The sequence below is a fragment of the Cydia splendana genome, chromosome 16 (assembly GCF_910591565.1).
Source record: "Cydia splendana chromosome 16, ilCydSple1.2, whole genome shotgun sequence".
Lineage (NCBI taxonomy): Eukaryota > Metazoa > Arthropoda > Insecta > Lepidoptera > Tortricidae > Cydia > Cydia splendana.
The window spans coordinates 16,314,671-16,336,197 of NC_085975.1; the positions used below are offsets into that span (position 1 = coordinate 16,314,671).

General features: G+C 33.0%; 2 protein-coding genes across 2 annotated transcripts in view; both read left to right on the plus strand.

Moving 5' to 3' along the window:
* LOC134798030 (uncharacterized) overlaps positions 1–21,527 on the plus strand; it is a 146,314-nt gene that overhangs the window by 65,046 nt on the left and 59,741 nt on the right. The window lies entirely within an intron of this gene.
* The window catches only part of LOC134798427 (nose resistant to fluoxetine protein 6-like), a 63,783-nt gene that overhangs the window by 3,555 nt on the left and 38,701 nt on the right, over positions 1–21,527 (plus strand). The gene's annotated exons all lie outside the window — the stretch shown is intronic.

Sequence of the window (21,527 nt, forward strand, 5' to 3'; positions counted from 1 at the left end):
ATGGCGATGTATGCAGCTCGGTTGCGCGCGACTCTCCCCTCACACCCCGCACGATTGCCCTGTCTAGACGGCTTCGTCGAATTACTGAAAGGGGTCCAATTTATTTTTAGATTTATTTAGTATGTGTTCCATTTTGGTTTAAATTTAGTTTTCTTTTATACATAAGTATGTATATACATAATTATTATCTTAAATATTAATTAAACAAGAATTTTTATTTTTCCGACAAAATATTTTTTTTTACTAAACGCTTCGAATGTGAATGTGCTCCCATGCTCCAATAGACTACAGTATTGGGGTATTTCAAAAAAGGAGTACACACTTTAATACGGGTTTTTAAAGAGCCGGCAACGGTTATGTGCACCCCTGTTAATGCACACGTCTATTAGCTACGGCAACCGCTTTCCAACAGGCGGGCTGTATATTCGAAATACAAAAAAAAACGATTTAACCTTAAATCTAATAAGTGTAGCATTATTCTACTGGTCAAAGAAGAGCAAAAATACCGGTCCCATAAACAACAGTCATGTCATGTTTGCAAAACGACAAGTGATAAAATAAAACGACGTATGTGACAAATATGTCGTTGGAACATACGTCATTTTGATTTGCGGGCGGGCGGTAATTCCAAGCCGTGTTGTGACTTGTGAGTAAGACATAATAACTAGAACAATTAATTCTGATTCTTGCGTTTAACGCAGAAAATACCATAGCATTTTTATTCCTGTTTGTGCGGATGTCCGTATGTAAACAGTGCACAAGAATTTAATTCCCGACCCATTTCGTACATTGTCACAGTGACAATCAATATGAAAGTCGCTAGAGATCTCATGCTATTGTCACTGTGACAAGGTAAAAAAAAAAATTATTTTGTAGAGACCCCTCTTCGGGTGAAGGCCTCCTGCAGATTCTTGGCCTTCTGTGACCAGTCTTGTCCGGCTGTAGCCACGATTCTATTCCTGGTCCCCGGCTTGTCAATGGTTTCTATGTACCTAATAATAATAACTCAATGTAGTTGTATAATTAGATGTAATTAATTGTTAAGTGTAGTGCAACAATCTGGATCGGAACGCGGCAATGTACATACCTCGTTTAATAGAGGACACTGAAAGGAAGTTTTACTATTAAAGATCGATACAGTCAGCGCCAATTAGCGTTTAAACAAAGCACCAAAATAAAAAGCGGCCAAGTGCGAGTCGGACTCGCCCATGAAGGGTTCCGTAACAGCAAGTAACATAATAAAATTGCGGTTTACGATTTATGACGTATTCAAAAAAACTACTTACTAGATCTCGTTCAAACCAATTTTCGGTGGAAGTTTGCATGGTAATGTACATCATATATTTTTTTTAGTTTTATCATTCTCTTATTTTAGAAGTTACAGGGGTGGGGGAAGGGGGGACACACATTTTACCACTTTGGAAGTGTCTCTCGCGCAAACTATTCAGTTTAGAAAAAAATGATATTAGATAGCTCAATATCATTTTTGAAGACCTATAAACCTATCATTTTTTGAGTTTCAGTTCTAAGTATGGGGAACCCCCAAAATTTATTGTTTTTTTTTTTCTATTTTTGTGTGAAAATCTTAATGCGGTTCACAGAATACATCTACTTGATCTACTTACCAAGTTTCAACAGTATAGTTCTTATAGTTTCGGAAAAAAGTGGCTGTGACATACACGGACAGACAGACAGACAGACATGACGAATCCATAAGGGTTCCGTTTTTTGCCATTTGGCTACGGAACCCTAAAAAGTATCAGCCTGTCTGTTAAAGTTTTACAAAATATAGCTTTATCTCTACTGTTAGAGTCCAAAACTATTATTTTGAAAATATTGCATTAACTTGTTACAAGAAGCAAAATACGTACAAAATGTTAATACACAGAATGATTCATTGGGGCTCTAAAATGTTAAAAAGCATCCAATAAAGTAAGTAATAGAGATGTTGGCTAATATTTAATACCAATTAATAATAAAGAAATAACCCTTTTATTGGCAATGCATCTTACATCATAGGTATTAGGTACATAATTTTACACACTCTTTTGTATTTTTTACAGAAAGCATTTTTTGGTCTACCAGGCTCATGCGAGGTTTGAACCTCACGTTTTTTTTATTTGACAAGTAAAAGTTAAATGATATTCTTATACAAACTAAATGATAATTGATTATTATGATCAACTTAATGACAGAAAATAAAAATCGAATTTACCTACTTAACTAAATTAATATAAAACACAATATCCCTCAGTTTTATTGAAGTTCAGTTTTATTCTAATAAGTATGTAAATAAATCAGGTACTTAAACCTTTTCATTCTTTATACGTAGGTAAATGGCTAGACTTTTTAAGTATAAGTTTTATCTGGTTTATCAAAGTATTTCTTTCTTGTTTGTTCTGGTCAAATCTTGGAAGCAAGATCTAAACCAGTTCCCGGGTTACGAGTAAGTTAGGTTAGCCTAACTTTTAAATTTTTAAAAATATGTTTTAGCAGGATGTGTCAGAACAAATAAGGATGTACTTAAAGCCATAAAAAATGTATGAAACCTTTGCGATGGTGTAACATTTCGGCCGAATGTGCGTCGGGTGTTTAGCGCTGTTTAAACTATATACTTTGAACATTGAACGAGACCGTGGGAAATATATTTGCTCTTGCCCTTGGTGTCCCCTTGGACAACGCCCATGGTTTTGGACCTGCGGTCTAGCATAAGTTGCGGTCGCGCGCGCGAGGCCATACTTTAAGTCGCGCTTGATGTATGGAGTTGCGCGCGAGAACGCAATAGGGGATATTACTGCAATGTTCTGCCGCCAGAGTGCAGCACTACCGACTCCAGTAAGTCCATAGACTAACTTATACATACTGTGTCTTAAACTGTTTTTGACAAGTTTTCACAGACAATAAAATATGACATTGATTCATCAAGGCGGTTTGTTAACAAGGGCCTACCGGTAAACGCGAAAATCGAAATTTAGTTATCTGCCTCTTTATCGCTCGAATATGCAAGAGTGATAGAGAGGTTAGATAACGAAATTTCGATTTTCTTGTTTCGCGGTAGACCCCAGATTGTGACAGATAGTGGTAGAGGCGCTACCTACGCAGAGTTTCGCGTAATATTCCCTGTTCATGCTAGACCGTCTGAGCAAGGACCTTTCATTCAAGCTGGATATAATACAGGGTGGAACATTTCTAGAAACTGAGCTGAAATGATAGTGTTATCTATGTGATCTACAATCGAGTTATTATAATCGTAAAGCTGGATTAAAAAGTAAAACAAAATCATTACAATGATGTATTTTTATACCAGTGACTACTCTACAAAGTTATTTACATTTTAAATTGACACAATGTCATGTCATTCATCGAATCTACTTGCTAGGGTTGAAACATAAAAAAAAATTGCACAAATGTTTAACAAACTGTATATCAAAATGGGTTAGATATATTAACGTGATTAATAAGTGAAGTGAAGTGGAGTAAGCGGTGGTGGCCGAGTGGACATATTATGACGTCCGACTTTCAATCCGGAGGTCGCGGGTTCAAATCCTGGCTTGTACATTAGTACGCCACTAGCTTTTCGGTGAAGGAAAACATCGTGAGGAAACTTGCATACATCTGAGAAATTCAAAGGTGTATGTGTAAGTCCCCAATCCGCATTGGGCTAGCGTGGGGACTATAGCCCAAGCCCTCTCGCGCTTGAGGGGAGGCCTGTGCCCAGCAGTGGGACGTATAAGTATAGACAGAATTATTATATTATATAGAAGTATTTATAAAGTCTTATGTGACAAGAATTGCCATTACGATTAGGATAGTTTTTCAGTGAACTCTTTGGAAACGCTTTTGAACCGCTAGAGGTCCAGGGGGCACATTTGAGGACCTAGTAGGTACCTACCTAAGATATCGTAGCGGGCAAGGGTAAAGTATGCTATATTGTTAATCATTAACTTACTATGTATTGCAACTAGCGACCCACCCAAATTATACACCTAAACCTTTCTCAAGAATCACTCTATTGATAGAAAAAAACTGCATGAAAATCCGTTCAGTTTTTGAGTTTATCGCGAACATATAAACAGACAGACGCGGTGGGGGACTTTGTTTTATAAAGCAGGCCACTGACGAGCCTTCCAAATGGATGCCGTTACAATGGATTCATCCAAATGGACGGCATCCTAATATTAAACATTGTACGTTTTTGACATTCACGGACCGATTTTGGATTGCAGCCACGCTATTTGGACTGTTGGAAGGCTCGTCAGTGGCCACCTTAAGATGTATAGATAATAATAACCGTAAAGCAAGGATCAAGTTTATGGTCATAATAAAATTGAATGAGCATGTAAAACTGTCACAGTCAGCCTTTTTATGTTGTTTATTGTCATATCGTACAATTGTTTTATTTCACAGCCTTGTAGGTTGTAATTTGTAGTTGGTACGACATTTTTAATGAATCATGTAAAAAAAATATAGACCCATGTTTTTATTACTTGGAAAACCGGATTTTGGCAAAAGGAAGCAATATTAGCTTTATAAACATTTAAAATTGTAAATGGTAACAATTTGTTATTATTATACGTAGGTATAAAATATTACTTGTTTACTTAATAAATTACCGGGGAAGGCTAGAACCTCGTAAGACCCAAGCCAATTTTCGCACTTTTGAATTTGAAAGTTTCAAATTGAAACTTTCTTTTATTTCTAGAGTTCATTACCTCGAATTTAATTTGTACTTGTAGAGGTACGCGGGGACGTTAATATATTTTTCTCAAACATGCAATGAAATATTGATGTTATGTTCCTTATAATAGGCTGCGAAGTATGACGTTTCAGGTGCGGTTAGGACAAAAGGTCATTAATGGAATTTCATACACATCTTGCAGGCCTAGGCCGGCAAAGTCTTCTTTTTTAATTTTCATTTTACAGATATTTGTGACACAGCATCGTGGCATTCATCCATAAAAAAAAAACTAGAGGCAGTATTTGCTTTATGGTTCGTAATGACACTCTGCCACTACGCCTATAAAAAAAAACAATGTTTGCTATAATTTGCAGTTTTATTTGTATAAAATCAACATGAACTTAATAAATAATACATTCTATAATTTTAAATTATAAATTTAACTACACAAATAAAAACATTTAAAATATTTCATCTAAACGTTAGCGGTAAAAAAGGTCTACTCAAACACACGTAGTTATATTTTTTAAATTGTTATGGAGGTAAAGTTGAAAAATATTCATTCTGTTTTATTGGATTTATGGTGCGTTGTTGATTTTTTGACTTTAATATGAGTTCCGACGAAATAATGAAATTGGCAGCGTAAGCAGAATTGATTTTAATAACTTGCTGCCTCTGCCGCCAAGTCAAAGACGAAGTATGTATATGGTTGCTTATGGCAATTTTATTATTTGAGAAACTAAGAAAAATGGCTTACAGTTTATTAGAAACAGTTTTGTGGCATATTTTAAATGAATGTAACTACAAATTCGTCAACACTGTGGAAATTATACTTATTTACTCCATATAAAGCAACGATGTATGTGAAACATGATATCAACATGAAAGACTATGTAAACTTATGTGACGAAAACGATAGTCAGACGGATACAAGGCGAAAAAATCAAAGATACATGAAAATATACGGGTAGTAAAAATACACGACTCGTGTAAAACATACGCGTGATAATGATATAGGTACGTGTTGGTTATATTTTGGGTGTAGTTTACTTTTAGTTTTTTCTATAAATATAACTTGGATTTCGTGGATTTTTTATTTTATTTATTTCATTGCATGTTTGAGAAAAGCACTATACATACCTCGGCGGAAATGGGGTTGCCCGCGCTCAGACCTATCCGTCTATATGTCTTCGGCCGGCAACCCCTTTCGTCCCGGCCTCTGTAGTAATGTACTATTTCACTTCTCATGCTCAAAAAGTGCACCTTTATGTCGTACGTAGACGACATAAAATCGCATTTTATGCTCTAGAGCATAAAAGTAAAATTTTCTTCTAAGACTAAGGTAATCGGTCTCAACAGTCAAACAGTTAAAACATATTGCACAATTTTACTGAGCAATAAAATTGTATAGATGACAAAACTTGTTATATTATTTTAGTTTTGCTACAATTTATTAGAAATCCGTATTTTCTGTCATTAAATTTAGTAAATCACATAATAGGAGTCGATTATCGTTCAAAAATGCTCCGAAATGTTTGACTTGGCAGAAAACCAAGCGTCTGAAATTCTGATCACATGTTAAAAATAAAAACAAAAAATTAAAAAGTTAGTTGGCCGGAATTGGTTATGTATTATGTTCTTTCGCTTTACGACAATTTCGTGGTGTAAATTGCCGTGAAAAATATAATTTTATTTTCCTCGCAATCGAAGTGAAAAGCAGAGTGTATAACAAGGGCATAATAGTACATTATTGTCGAGGCTCGGAAGTAGCTACTTGCAGGCTGAGGATTCGTTTTAAACGGACGACCTTGGGAGTCCGTTTAATTGAATCCGAAGCCAGCAAGTAGCCTTCCAGCCGAGTCATATATAGTGCTTTTCTCAAAAAAGGTGCAAGAAATATAAATTCATAGAAATATTTTACAAAAGCAACGTTCTTACGTATATATTTTCACAGAAAAAAGTAGAAACAATTGAAAAAATTAGCTATGCCGCCTTTTTATTTTTTTAATAAAAAAATAGAAGTGTATTTTTCTGCCGAAAATACGCCAACCTATTTGAGACAGCTAAATAGTCGCGGTACTAATCATCTGTTTGGCTGTTTAATGGGCCTGTGCCTTCATTTGATATGGCCATTAACTTTTAAAAAGTTTGGAACTCGACAAATAATGGAATTTGTATGCAACATTGCAGTCCCAAAATCGAGACTGCAATGTTTTTAACTTTTTAATTTTTGACTGACCATAAACTACGCGCTTCGCGACCTACTTTTTAAACGGCAAAGTCGACTTTGCCGTCCATTTTTGAGAAAAATAAATTCTGGAAGGCATCGGCTCCTGTGATACCTACAGTTTTTTTTTACTAGTACGGGGGCCACCGCTATGTGGACATTTTTTTGCTACAATATTAATAAGTAAATCATTGCAATCTGTTAAGGACTTTGTAACATATTATGTACATACTTGTGTTAATTTTCTTTTTGTATTACATAGTACTATTTTTTTTCCTTTTTTGATTTATCTCGCTCACTTATTTGGTCGATAAGCGATCATCATACATGGGCTGTTTCTAAAGGATTCTAGTTGCTTCACATTTATTCTTGCAGCATAAAGATAAAGCACCTATCTTAATAAATGGAAAGAGCTAGTTTGGTGAAATGAATAGAGTTATACCAAGAAAAGTCTGCAACGATTTCGATAGCATAGCACACGCACATGAGTGCAAGTGTTATTTTAAACGTCAAACTTCTATGAAATTATAGCAATAACGCTTGAACTGCGTATATGCTATCAAAATTATACTGTTTTTTATAAAGTGCGATTTTTTTTTTGGCTAAGAAAAGACTTTCTCATCATCTTCCTCGCGTTGTCCCGGCATTTTGCCAAAGAAAAGACTTTCTCATCATCTTCCTCGCGTTGTCCCGGCATTTTGCCAAAGAAAAGACTTTCTCATCATCTTCCTCGCGTTGTCCCGGCGTTTTGCCAAAGATAAGACTTTCTAAATAACATAATATGAATGTATGTACAAACTTACGAACCATAACTTTATAGTACTCGTATTAGAGCTGTTTCCCACTGACGTCCAGTTTTTTGCGGGTACGGCTTTTTGCAGGATCCCGTTTTAGTAGTTTAGGTGCTAATATAGTAACTTTCACACGAGGATTCTGTTTGCGGGATCCTGGATGCATACTACAGAAAACGGGATCCTGCAAAAAACCGTACCCGCAAAAACAGTGGGAAACAGCTCTTAATTGATTTTGTCCAGTGACAATTTGTCGGCACTAATAAAGAGTTCAATACCTTCCAATTTTCAAGGAAGCAATATTCATATGAAAATATCACCAACAGTCATATTAAATAGCATTGAATTCACCAGGAAACGAAAAACGTCGAAACTGACGTATTGAAATTACACAAACCGATAACGACTCATTTAAATCCATTATCCAAGATGCCAAAGCTGAAATTATATAGACATGATCTTTGACTTGCCTCTCTTTGTTTTTGGTTGTAAAGAAATTGCATCTTGTTCTGACATTTTAATTTGTATCTTCAATTCACTTAGCGATGCGGCGAATGATAATTTGTTTTCACTTCTTGCTAATTGTTAATCGTTGTCCATAAATGGTGAGCAAATAATAAGCATTACAGTTTCAACACTTTAGCGGACGCGGCGATGGCCGGACGCGATTTATGGCACGAGTTTTTTAAATGACATACTGTAAGGAGTGTAAGGATATACATATTATTATGCTTTATGCTACGCACACATATAACATGTTGTGTAGTGTAGTGCTTTGAACTTACCTAGAATTATTACTAGTACCTATCTCTATACTTTTATTAGCTCGCGTGTGTGCTATTTATTCCAAATTTTAATCTTCTTATAGGGCCACTTGTACCATCCCACTAACCCAGGGTTAAGCGGTTAACCCTTATCTTGGCAAGGCTCAAAATATGTTAAATATAATTTTTTTTTTAGTTTTTCGTCACCTATTGAGCATACGGGACTGTTAAAAAATAAGGGAAAAAATACAGGATTTTCCAGTTTCGGAAAATCGTATGTATCATATTTGATACAATGCCAATCCCTCGATAAAATAGTTACCTACTTATTAGAAGAAAAATGTGGATTTTAATAAAAATAAAACATGTAATGCAACAGAAATTATCATTTATTGCTAATTAAACGCAATCTAAAGCATCAGATGACTATTATACCTGTAAAAATAAATTATATCTACGAATACCTGATCACATGGGCGGAAAATTTGATCCCGTAAAGTTTAAAAAAAGTCGTCAGCAAAAACTTGAGTACAATATGAAAAGTAAACAAATAATTAAAAGTCAAAAAAAAATTTTTTTTTTACTTTGGTGGCATTTTTTGCCATACACATATTTTTCCGTGCTACGGGCTACGGCGTAGCAATAATGCTACGGCGTGCGAATATACAGTTAAATAACATCTAGTACTTTAAAAAAATCAAAGTCCAATAAATAAATAATACGACAACTAATATAAAATACTTGAAACATGTTTTGTAACCCCACAAATATAAAAAATATAAAAAAAACATGTAAATCTATTTTGACGACAACTTGGCAATGTATTAAATGCAATACAATCCTCTCAATATGTACATTTATGAGTTCTTGGCGATGTATCAAATATAATACATAACAGTTTCATATAAAATTCTGTGTATTAAATGTTTTTAAATTCGAATGCATTGTAAATATTTATGCACTAACAGATAGTACATGCATCAAAATATAGATTATGGAAAAATATATACTAATCTAAGAAATAAATGCAATACTTCCAGTGCGAACCGAAATCTGTTGGCTCCATGTTGATTATTACTAATTAATTTACAATGACACTTGTGTCTATTATTTTTTTCTATAAAAAAGGAGGGTAGCTCGACATATTGATGGAAGAATTATTTTGTTAGGTAATAAAGTGAGTAGTAGGATATTGGGACTTTTGGGCCATTTTGGAACACGTTCCGCGTCGCTTTGCTCCGCTACACTTCGTTCCGCGTCGCTTCGCTCCGCTACACTCGTTCCAAAAGGCCCAAATCGTCCCAATATCCTAGCTACAACAGTGGGGCATGATCCAATTGCATATTTAGGATGGTTCCTAATACGTATCCATAATCGTCTACAGTTTTTGTGTTGTTGATGATCCGATGTGGCTCTAACCCTATTTAAAATAATGAATATATACTCTAATGCTTATGAAAGTATATTATTTGCATATTGCCTTTCAAGTTTGTTGCACGTGGCTATTGGTAACATGAAGTTTGTAAAACAACCTCAGAGATTGCAGTTGGATATCGTTTGTTCTTCGCCCAATAAACGCTATTTTCGACATGGTTCTCTTTTACCTGATACTATTCGCTGTATAATATGCGGTCCGTCCAACTGTGGAAAAACTAATTTAATTGTTAGTTTGCTGCTACATGAACAAGGTCTCCGCTTTCAAAATGTTTATGTATACTCTAAAACCTTATTCCAGCCCATGTATCAATTCCTAGAGCAAGTTTTAAAGCTGGTTCCATCAGTTTCATTTCAAAAATATAGTGACAATGATGAAGTACTAAGTCCTCACATAGCTAACATTAATTCAATCATGATATTTGATGATGTTGCATGTGAAAATCAAAACAATATACGCGATTACTTTGCAATGGGAAGACATAAAAATATAGATAGCTTCTATCTGAATCAAACGTATAGTAAAATACCTAAACAATTAATAAGAGATAATGCTAACTTAATCATTCTTTTTAAACAAGATGATATTAATTTGAAGCATGTTTATGATGAACATGTAGGAAGTCATATGTCGTGGTCTCAATTTCGCGAAATGTGTGGACAAGTATGGAACATGCCGTTTAATTACTTAGTTATAAATAAAGATTGTAATAAGAATTCTGGATGTTATAGGAAAGGTTTTGATACATTTATCATGCTAGATTAACTGGATACATAAAGCATAGTATTTATATTAAAAACTTATTACTTAAAATGAAGTCGACTAGTTCGGACATGAAACATAAAATTAACGAGGAGAAATTATTTAAACAAAAAGTACTCCAATCTGCTGAAGCAGTAAGAAAAAAAGTTAAGCTCATTCGAGATGTGAAATCAAACGATAATATGATGTTGGAAGCAATGTTGAAACCAATCACAGATCCACTTAGTGAAATGGTAAAAAATAAAAATAATAATAATGATAACAATCTAAACATTAGTGACACAGATTTTGATAACGATAGGTTTAAATGGAACAAGTCAGTAAAAACATTGAAATATAGTCCTTCTGAAGATGGAATGAAAGAAAGTTTAGATAATAAAACATTACTGAGAAAATCACCTGAATCTGAATCAAATTCTAGTGATAATGAATTAAATGACAGCGATTCTATATCACATGAAAGTGTCGACCAAAATGATTCTGACACAACGAATAATGCTTCATTTAGAACGTCAGACTCGTATGCTTCTCCTCGCGAAGATCCCTCTTGGCAAAAACAATATTTTAATATAGACATTCCATTCGGTATACGAAATGAGCGTGGTAAGCTAATGCTTGGATTGTATCCAATTTCTGTGAATGATGGCAAACTCACGATAGGAGGAGAAAGTTATTGTTTAACGCAGGGCTTAAATGATTTATTGTTTAAGAAAGTACCTGATTTAAAAGTAGTAACTGAAGATGATAAACGAGCATATAAAACTTTGTTATTGAAAACTAATGCACATAGACGTGACTTCGATCCAAATAAACCAATAAAAAGTAACAAGGGCATGAAATATTTATACGTTATAAAACCTCTTTTCAAATTGTCCAAACAACGTACAGTAAGTGAAGAATTATATGTATCCGGTAAAGGTTTGCCATCAATGAAAAAATTTAAAAGAGACATCTCATATGTGTATTGGGATGATCCAAACGAATTAGTAGAAAGATTAAAACTACTTATTGCATCGCGTGACGCTGGAAATACAGGGTTAGATAACGAAATAATATCTATCATTGAAGAATTACGTGAAGCACGCTTAGTAAATAATATATAAATGAATACTCTTTTTTTTTTTCATCAGTTGTTGTCTGACTATCAAGTATAAAAATGAATATAGACAAATTCGGTCACCATGTTCATAAACGCATGCGTGCTAGTGAAATCTCTGAGCTCAAATACAAGGCTTTGCTTCGAACAGAAGCGGGACATTTTGATTTAAAATCTTTAAGATTAAAAGGAGTTGGTAAACCAATGTCTTCCGATGATGCAGTTAACAAGCAGTACGTTGACGAATACATTCAAAACATGTACGAAAAGAAGTACATAGACTCTTTCTTTAACACAATAAATAATCAAATTCATCAACTTGCATCTCAGTTAAAACTGAACTTTTACACGAAGAAGGAGATAGATGATATCTTTAAAAACTTAAATAATGATAAAACATCAAATAGTGAACGAGATCCATCGATCAGCGCGAAGAAATTTTAAGCGACGATCGGTTGTATTAAAAGGAATTGACGATTTATGGCAAGCTGATTTAATCGATTTACAAAATCTGCATACGGTTAACAGGGGATATAAATATATTTTAACTGTTATTGATACATTTTCAAAGTACGCATGGTGTACACCTATTAAGTCTAAAACTAAAATGGAAGTCAAAAATGCATTCGAACTAATAATAAAAATATCTAATCGAAGACCTAAAAACTTACAAACTGACCTAGGAAAAGAATTCTACAATAATGAATTCGATTGCTATTTAAAATCATTAAAAGTAAATCATTACTCAACGTATTCAATTAAGAAGGCATCTATTGTTGAAAGGCTAATAAAAACACTTAAGTTCAAACTTTATAAATATTTTAGTTTAGTTGGTAACTATAAATGGGTTGGTAAACCGTTAGACGATGTAGTAAAATCTTATAATCAAACTGTACATCGCACAACAAAATTTAAACCTATTGATGTAAATTTTGATAATGAAATTGAAGTATCAAAAAATATTGAAAAATTGCAATCTAATTTACGTCATAAATTGAACAAATTCAATATAGGGGATTGTGTACGCATTACCAAGTATAAAAGCGTCTTTCAAAAAGGTTATACACCTAATTGGTCAACAGAACTTTTCACTATTAAACATGTGAATCGCACTCAACCTGTGACGTATCACATTCAAGACCAGCATAGAAATACTATACTCGGTACATTTTATGAAGAAGAACTTCAGAAAACCAACTATCCAAACGTTTACCTTGTAGAAAAAGTTATTAAAAAAAAGGGTAGAAAGTTGTATGTTAAATGGTTAGGGCTTAATGATAGTGAAAACAGTTGGATTGATAAAAATGCCATTGTTTAGTTATATTTATATACTTTCTCTTCAATGAAGGTGTTATTATCTTACTGGATATGAAAGGAAGAGGACTCTTAAACAGCGCTATTAATAATTTACCATTTGAATTACACTTACCTGGTTATAACTATTGCGGACCGGGAACAAAATTGCGCAAAAGGTTACAAAGAGGTGATAAAGGAATCAATGCGCTAGATAATGCGTGTATGAAACACGACATAGCATATGATAGATATTCTGATTTAGCTGATAGACATCGGGCTGATTTAGAACTATACGAAATGGCGAAACAAAGAAGAAAGTCGAAAGATGCAGGAAGAGGAGAAAAAATTGCTTCATGGTTAGTTAGTAAAGTGATGAAATCTAAAATAAAGGCCGGTGCGGGTATAAAACCCTTTAAACGATTTGTGTCTAAGATACGCACTGAATTAAAAAAGAAACCAAAAACAAAAGGTTGTAATATAATTGATCGGGCACTTATTGCTGCAAAAAAAGTTTTTAATAGCAATGATAAGGTACGGATACCTCGTTTAATACCAATTCCCAAAACTGGAGGTTTCTTACCGCTAATACCTATTTTTGCGGGGCTTTCTGCGTTAGGATCTTTAGCAGGAGGAGCTGCTGGAATTGCCAAAGCTGTAGGTGATTACAAAGCTGCAAGAAAAAATTTAGCTGAATCAGAACGGCATAACAAGATGATGGAATCGATTACATTAGGGAAAGGGTTACATATTAAACCATATAAAAATGGTAAAGGATTATGTTTAAAAATTTCAAAAAACTAAATGACAGGTTACCCAGGCGCGCACTTTCAAATATTGACATTTTAAAACACTCATCTGATATTCCACATTTCCGGGGAGTTTATATGAGAGATAGTTTACCAAAGAGTCCTAAAAAAGTAGAATGTGGAATTGTTAATTTGGATAGTTCTAAAAACAATGGTACACATTGGGTAGCCTACGTTAAAGATAACAATTATTGTGAATATTTTAATAGTTATGGTGACCTTCCACCTCCGCTAGAATTAAAGAATTATTTAAAAAAAATCGATATTTACTATAATTATAACACGTACCAAAAGTTTAATACTGCCAATTGCGGTCATTTATGTCTAAAATACTTAAAACAATATTGGTATAACCGTTTAAATACCCTCACACAATAAACAGTTTATCATTCTCACGATGTCTTTCACTTTGTCTATAACTGGAACATCTTCTACTCTGATAACAAACCATTCACCAGCTCTTCAACTGGATGGTGAATATGAGTGCGGTCTGTTGTATATATCAACATTTAATTCTATTCCCAACATAGACAACAGAAATAATAAGTTTTATTATGGTAAAAACAAAGTAATTAAAATTCCGGAAGGATCATATGAACTTCAAGATATTGATGATTACCTCAAAGAACATCTTCAAGGATGCTCGTTTACATTAACATGCAATAATAATACATTAAAAACATCTATTTTATGCTCTGAAAATATTTATTTTGATAAAGAAAGTTCTGTCGGTAGTTTACTTGGTTTCGGAGCAGAATCCATTAAAGCAAATATATTAACAGAATCTCCTTATCCTGTCTCCATTCTGTCAACAACTATAGTCCGCATTGAATGTGACATAGTGAGCGGATCATTTGTTAACGGAAAACCTAGTCATATTATTCACGAGTTTGTACCAAATGTGCCACCTGGTTATAGGATTATAGAAACGCCAAAAAACGTTATTTATTTTCCTGTAACCCAAAACAGCTTAAATTCAATCACGATAAGAATTTTAGACGGTAAAAATAATCTAGTTAATTTACGGGGTGAAGAGATTCAGATATATTTACATCTAAGAAAAAAATGATAGACTTTAATAAAACTTCAGTCTCCCTTAAAAACGTTACCAGTACTCATCAGGCAATCACGAAAAGAAGACCTAAAGTGAAACTTACAAAACAAAATAAGCAATTCCTTCAAAGCCTAGGTCTATTAAAATGAGTATATTAAATTTAACAGAACCTTTTGCCGTTGACAACTCTATCGAGAGCTTTGAATATCATTCTTATAAGCCGTACGTAACAAGTTTTAATTTTAACGATGAAATACGTATACCTATTAACCAGCAAGATCTTTACGTACTACCACCAGCAAGTTCTTTATACATAGAAGGTACTATAACCGCATTCAATAGAGAAACAAAAGCAGAGGTAAAAAGTATTCTTTTTACGAATAACCCCATACTTCATCTATTTCAAGATATTCGATATGAACTAAATGGAATTGAAATTGATAAAATAAAAAACGCAGGAGTTACCACGACTATGAAATCTCTTGTATCTATGAATGAACTGGAAGCATCCATGTCTAAGTTATGGGGATTTAATGTCAACGGAACAAAAAACACGCATGGTACATTTTCTGTGTCTATACCTTTAAACAAAATTCTAGGGTTTGCTGAGGATTATAACAAAATCATTATTAATTGTAAGCATGAACTTATTCTCTTAAGATCCAACACTAATTTGAATAGCGTTAAACTAAATGCGAATGAATACATAGACAATATTACTATATCTAAAATAGTATGGCGCATGCCTCATGTTAAAGTGTCTGATCGGGAAAGATTAAACTTACTCAAATGTTTGGAAAGAGATCGTGCCATTCAGGTAGCATTTAGGACTTGGGATTTGTATGAATATCCGCTCTTGCCAGAAACGTCAAAACATTCTTGGTCTATCAAAACGTCATCTCAAATTGAAAAGCCCCGTTACGTTATAATCGGATTGAAAACAGACCGAAAAAATCATGCTGATAAAGACATAACACAATTTGATCACTGTAATTTGAGAGATGTTAAGGTTTTCTTGAATTCAATCTACTTTCCGTACGAAAGTTTTGATGTTAGTTTCTCGGCTGAAAAGTTTGCTATATTATACGAACAGTATGCGAAATTTCAGCAGTCTTATTATAACCGTCTACAAGCGCCGTTGCTAAGCCCTCAAGATTTTAAAGATATAGCTCCTTTATTTGTTATCAACTGTTCTCGTCAAAACGAAACCTTGAAAACCGGTTCGGTAGATGTAAGAGTTGAATTGGAGTGTGAATCAGATATACCAAAGAACACCGCAGCTTATTGCCTTATTTTAAATGACAGTATATTTGAATATAAGCCTTTAAGTAATATTACGAAAAAAGTATCATAAATATCATAATGCAACATATATTTGTAGACCTTCAAGGGTTTAAAACAAAAGAAAACGAATTTATTGTCAAAGAATTTTCATACAGCACGCTGGAATACACACAAGTTTTTTTAATAAAACCCCCCTTTCCATTTTCTAAATTAACGGAAAGTGAAAAAAGGCAGATAAGATGGGTAGAAAAACATTTAGGTATTTTGTGGCACGAGGGTTATATTGACTATAAAGAATTTAAAAGACTAATTGGTACCCATATAAAAGATAAAACGATCTATGTGAAAGGTATGGAAAAAGTTCAATGGGTTAAAAATTTATATCCAAATTGTACCGTTTTAGAGTTAGGTGAAAAAAATGTACCTAATTTACAAGAGCTGTATAAAAAATATTGTTTGCCTGAGTGTATTTATAATTGTGTATATCATAAGAAAAGTTGTGCGGTTAGAAATGTTATATGTATCAAAAAATGGTATTTAGACAATTTACGAATCTAATCTTAATTTGTATCAAAAATGTATTTCTTAAAATAAATGTTGGTTATTACTTTTATTAGAATTTTCTTTTTATCCCATTCTATATAAATATTACTTATTACCAACTAACAAGTTTTTCATAGTGGTTGATTGTTATTTTTTTTAATTTTTAACTTTGATTTGACTGAATAAGAAAAACTTATTAGTTAGTATGAATATGATATATAAATCAAACGCCAAAGTACTCACATAATATTTATTAATAATTTAATATTAAAATACAACTTTAATAACTAGTACTGTAACCGCAATTTTTTTTTGAAATTTTATTTATTAATGCCTCTGTGCCATCAATAATTTCATCATAACTATCACTCGCAACATACTGCGCGCTTAGTAATACATTTTCGCTTTGCTCGTCGTTTTGATCCGTTATGCCTTCTTTGATGTCGATTATTTGAATTTTCACCAGTTTATTGCCTTTGCTGGCCTCATTATTTATCACGAAAGATGGTGGATGTCCTAGACTCCTTTTCACTATTTTATTATTAACGCTGACTTTATTACGTTTCTTGGCTTTAGGGTTTTCAATGGTTTTCTTAATTTTTTTATATAAATCACTATCATCAAATTCCTGGGGTAGCTCAAACTCTTGTGCGTATTGTGAAAATGCAATTTGAGTGTCTTCGTTGTCTGCCATTTTTGAAAAATCTAAAATAGAAACCGTAAAAATTAGTAACATATAATAATTGAATGTGTTACGATTCTAGACAAACTACGATGCACAAATGTAAATTTTGATGTTTGTCTTATTTATGTTTGATCTTTTTATGACCATGTCTTGCAAGTGAAATTAAAAACAATTTCATAAAATCTTAATTGAAATGGCTTAAGTTTGTAAATAATATAACAAGATAAGTAAGAAAAAGTAACTTACAAGGTTGATGTTCAGGATTGTCAGGAGTAATATTTGTCGGCGTTTGATGCTATCCAAGTGTTAGAAGAATTCAATTTAACGCGCTTATAAAAGTTTACAAATCATAACTCAGCGAAATTCGAATGCGCAATAATGCTATATGATAACTTCACACGTGCATACCTCAAACAACATATTTTGATTCAGGTTCGAACCTGTCGTACTTTTATTAATTGTATCATGTAGGTATCTATGACATAAGTAGATTGAAGCTTAGGTGTGCGGGAAAATGACTGTCTCATCATGCATAACAGTCGTAACAGCCATAGGAAATACAAATCGAATTTATAGGATGGTAATAGAGGTGTGGTAAACAATTGTAGTAAGTATTAATGTTTGTTTAGCTCTTATGCATGCTGGATCAGAAAATGGTAATAAAAATGAAAACAACAACATGATAAGACAAAACATTTATTTATATAAAATCATATTTAAAAAATATATATACAAAATTATTCATACACAATTGACAATTCGTAGGATTTCTCTAACGTAGAGTAGTAACTAATACAAAATTTAAAGATAGATTTAAACTAAGTTACATTTGTAGTTTCTAAAACTTATCTACTAAACAATATTGAGTTATGCCCCCAAGCTTTTGTTGATATTTGGTTGTCACAAATCAGACGTTTATCATCTTGAGCTGAAAGTGCAATTTTATTCACACTTTGTGTAAATATCTCATGCTTAATTGACTTGAATAATACATTTCTTCTTTTAGTTACATTTCTTACAAATAGTGTTATTTCGTAATCGGAAATCCCAAAATCGCGTACAACGGACTTTTTCACTCCTTTAGCTTTTTTAATAACATCATCGGTGGTTTTAATAGAATATACCTTTGATCGCAGCCCTACGAATTGTATAACCATTTCTCCTTTCATTTCATCCTTAAAAAGTCCTGGTACTTTTTTATTTTGAACCGGTAACGAAAATTTATTATCAACATCGTAACAACTAGTATCGAAATAAGACAAAAAATGCGTTTTTAAATCTTTAAAATAGTCTTTGGTCTGTATATAATACACAAAACTATCTGTATCCGTGTAGCACATTTGCACACGATCTTCATAAAAACGTTTAAATACTGAGTAATGAAAATCATACATATGACTTTTAGATAACTCTAAAACCGTGAAACCGATGTAAATGGGTTTATTCAAAATTATGAGATCTGGTTTCAATTGCACTGCAACTAAATTTTCATTAAAAACAGATACACTGTGAAAATTAGGCCTTGCAATCAACTTATCGGCTGTAATTTTCTTTTTTGTTTTGTTATTATTGTCGGCCCATTGATTAACTAAACGCACATTTACCCTTTTCTCGTTATTTTCTAAAGTCTTACCAAATATACTATTATTCATCAATTTACAAAAGTCCTGTTCAAAAACAGACGATGTCATTTGACGTAACTTTGTATTCATATCAATATATTGTTTTAAATAAGGGGCCTGTTTGAATGTTATTACTCTGTGTATCTTTTTTAATTTTAAACCATGTTTAAGACAAGTTTTCAAATGTGTATAATGAATCACATACGAGTATTTGTCATATAAATTAGGTACAAGTTTGGATTGCGTTCCACCTGGCGGAATACATTTTTCGGGACAAAATGGCAAATCGTTATGTTTATCATGTAAATCTTTAGGGTAAATAATATCCACCTCAAGAATATAACCATAATCCGAATCATCAGGGATTTGTGAGATATTTAAAGCACTTATTTCATGGTTTTCTAGAAATCTAAAGTGTGATAAAGGCAAGTACTGGCACATACTGTAACCATATAAATTATTACAGTCGATATAAATAAGGTATGAGTCCATCTGGGTTGGATCATAGTGAGGTAAGTATATATTATTAGCTTTAGCATATCGTCGAGAGACCATACATACTCCACCTCTTATTCCAGATTGGATCATTCTCAGCATATTAAAGTCATCTATAAGCTCTAATTCTATTCCAGTTTTCAGAAGCATGGCATCAAATGATAAACTAGGTGTAGTTAAATAAAAAGCGGGGTCCAAGTCATAGTGCCGCTTGCATGTAGCGCGAAACTTTTCAAATATATCGGTCAATAGAAGAACATCTGTTTGCAAATAAAGGTCTGTGTACTCGCCTAAATTACGAATTTTAAACTGGTTCCACACTAATTGCGCATGGTCATAATCTTTTTCAGAAATTGTTTCATTAGTAAGCGAATTGGAAAAGGAATCAATACATGGAAGATATTGTTCTTCAAATTTTTGCCATTTATTCATATACTCATAGGGAAACACGCCTTTTCGTGTAAGTAATTGAAATTCATCATCATTACAAAAATACTTACGCAAATGAACAAAGTCAGTTTTTTGCATAGTTTTAGTTAGTTTGTCTAAACTTGTATTTAAAAATTTGAAAGAATCTACGAAACGAAGCTGAAAATATTCGTTCTCGATGGGAATAAATTTAGTAAAAGAAATATAGTTTTCCTTGGTTTTAGGCACAACTTTTACGTCTCCGGGTGCCTCACCCAATTTTTTAATAAATAAATGACAGTCATAACCAGATAGATTATGGAAAAATATGGGTACAAAACATGGACGCTTATATTGCAAGTTGCATAGGCTATGTGCTGCTCCGCGATATCTTCCTGTAATATGACAGTGATCTCGAACCCGATCAGAAAATAGAAAATGGTTACAAATATGACATTGTTTGGCGTTCAAAAAGTTTAACTCGTCATTCTCGTTGAATATTATTTGATTATTTTTGGTCATAACTCTATAAATTTTACTAACATCTTCATAGATTGCACTAATAAATCTGTCGACACAATCAGTACCGCGATAAGAGACATAGCGATTCTGACTTGGATCTGCATTACAAACAATATAATATCCAAATGCAGCCGGTATATGATGATGCAAAGTAAACGTGTTAGACATATTGGTAGTATCGGTTGAATCAGTATCATAATTACTACTACTACTTTCAGGTATCTCGGTTGGTTGTAGCAATGATTCGAAATCTGCATATATCACGAATGGAACATTCTGTTTACGATCAAAATTTTTGAATTTAATTACTGTTCCCTTCTCTGGTAAAACGGTAACTATCCCTGTACACAAGTGGTTTACTAGTTCTTCCTGTTTTATAAAAAATAACAGACAGGTTTCACAAAAGTATATCTTACTATTATGTTTCGTTATTTGTTTACGCACAAGACGACTCAAGTCTTTGATCAGAACATAATGCGGTGGGTGACTGCCATCATCCAATAAAAGCAAATTTATATGTTTTCTTTTTTTCTGACAACTGGATATATCAGACTTGTAAAGGGGGCCAATAACAGTTTTATTATTTTTTAAACCAAAAATCGTCAATGAAATCGTTGGGTTATGCTTTTCAAATATTCTAATGTCATTAAATGTGATCGGAAAAGTAATCTGAGAAATATTCAAAACGTCACGAAAATTAGGATAAGATGATACTCTTTCATACAAAGCCGCTGTTACACACCATAAAAAACAACATTGATCGTCGTTTTGTATATTTATACAAGCTTTTTTGTTTTTAATGAATTTTGGCAGGTCAACATAGCTTGAACCCTGTAATGGTTGATATTTGTTTATGTTAATTTCTAAATGTGAGCTACTAACAAAAGCCCACCCACTATCACGATCCTGAAATTCCTCAATTTTTTTCTTTAAACAGTTCACAAGCTCGTAAAACAGTGCTTCAAAATCATAACTTAGATATAAAATTTTATTTTTAGTTCCAAACGACTTGATCGATTGACTATTATCTTTAAACATTAAAAACGTTCCAAAAAGCTC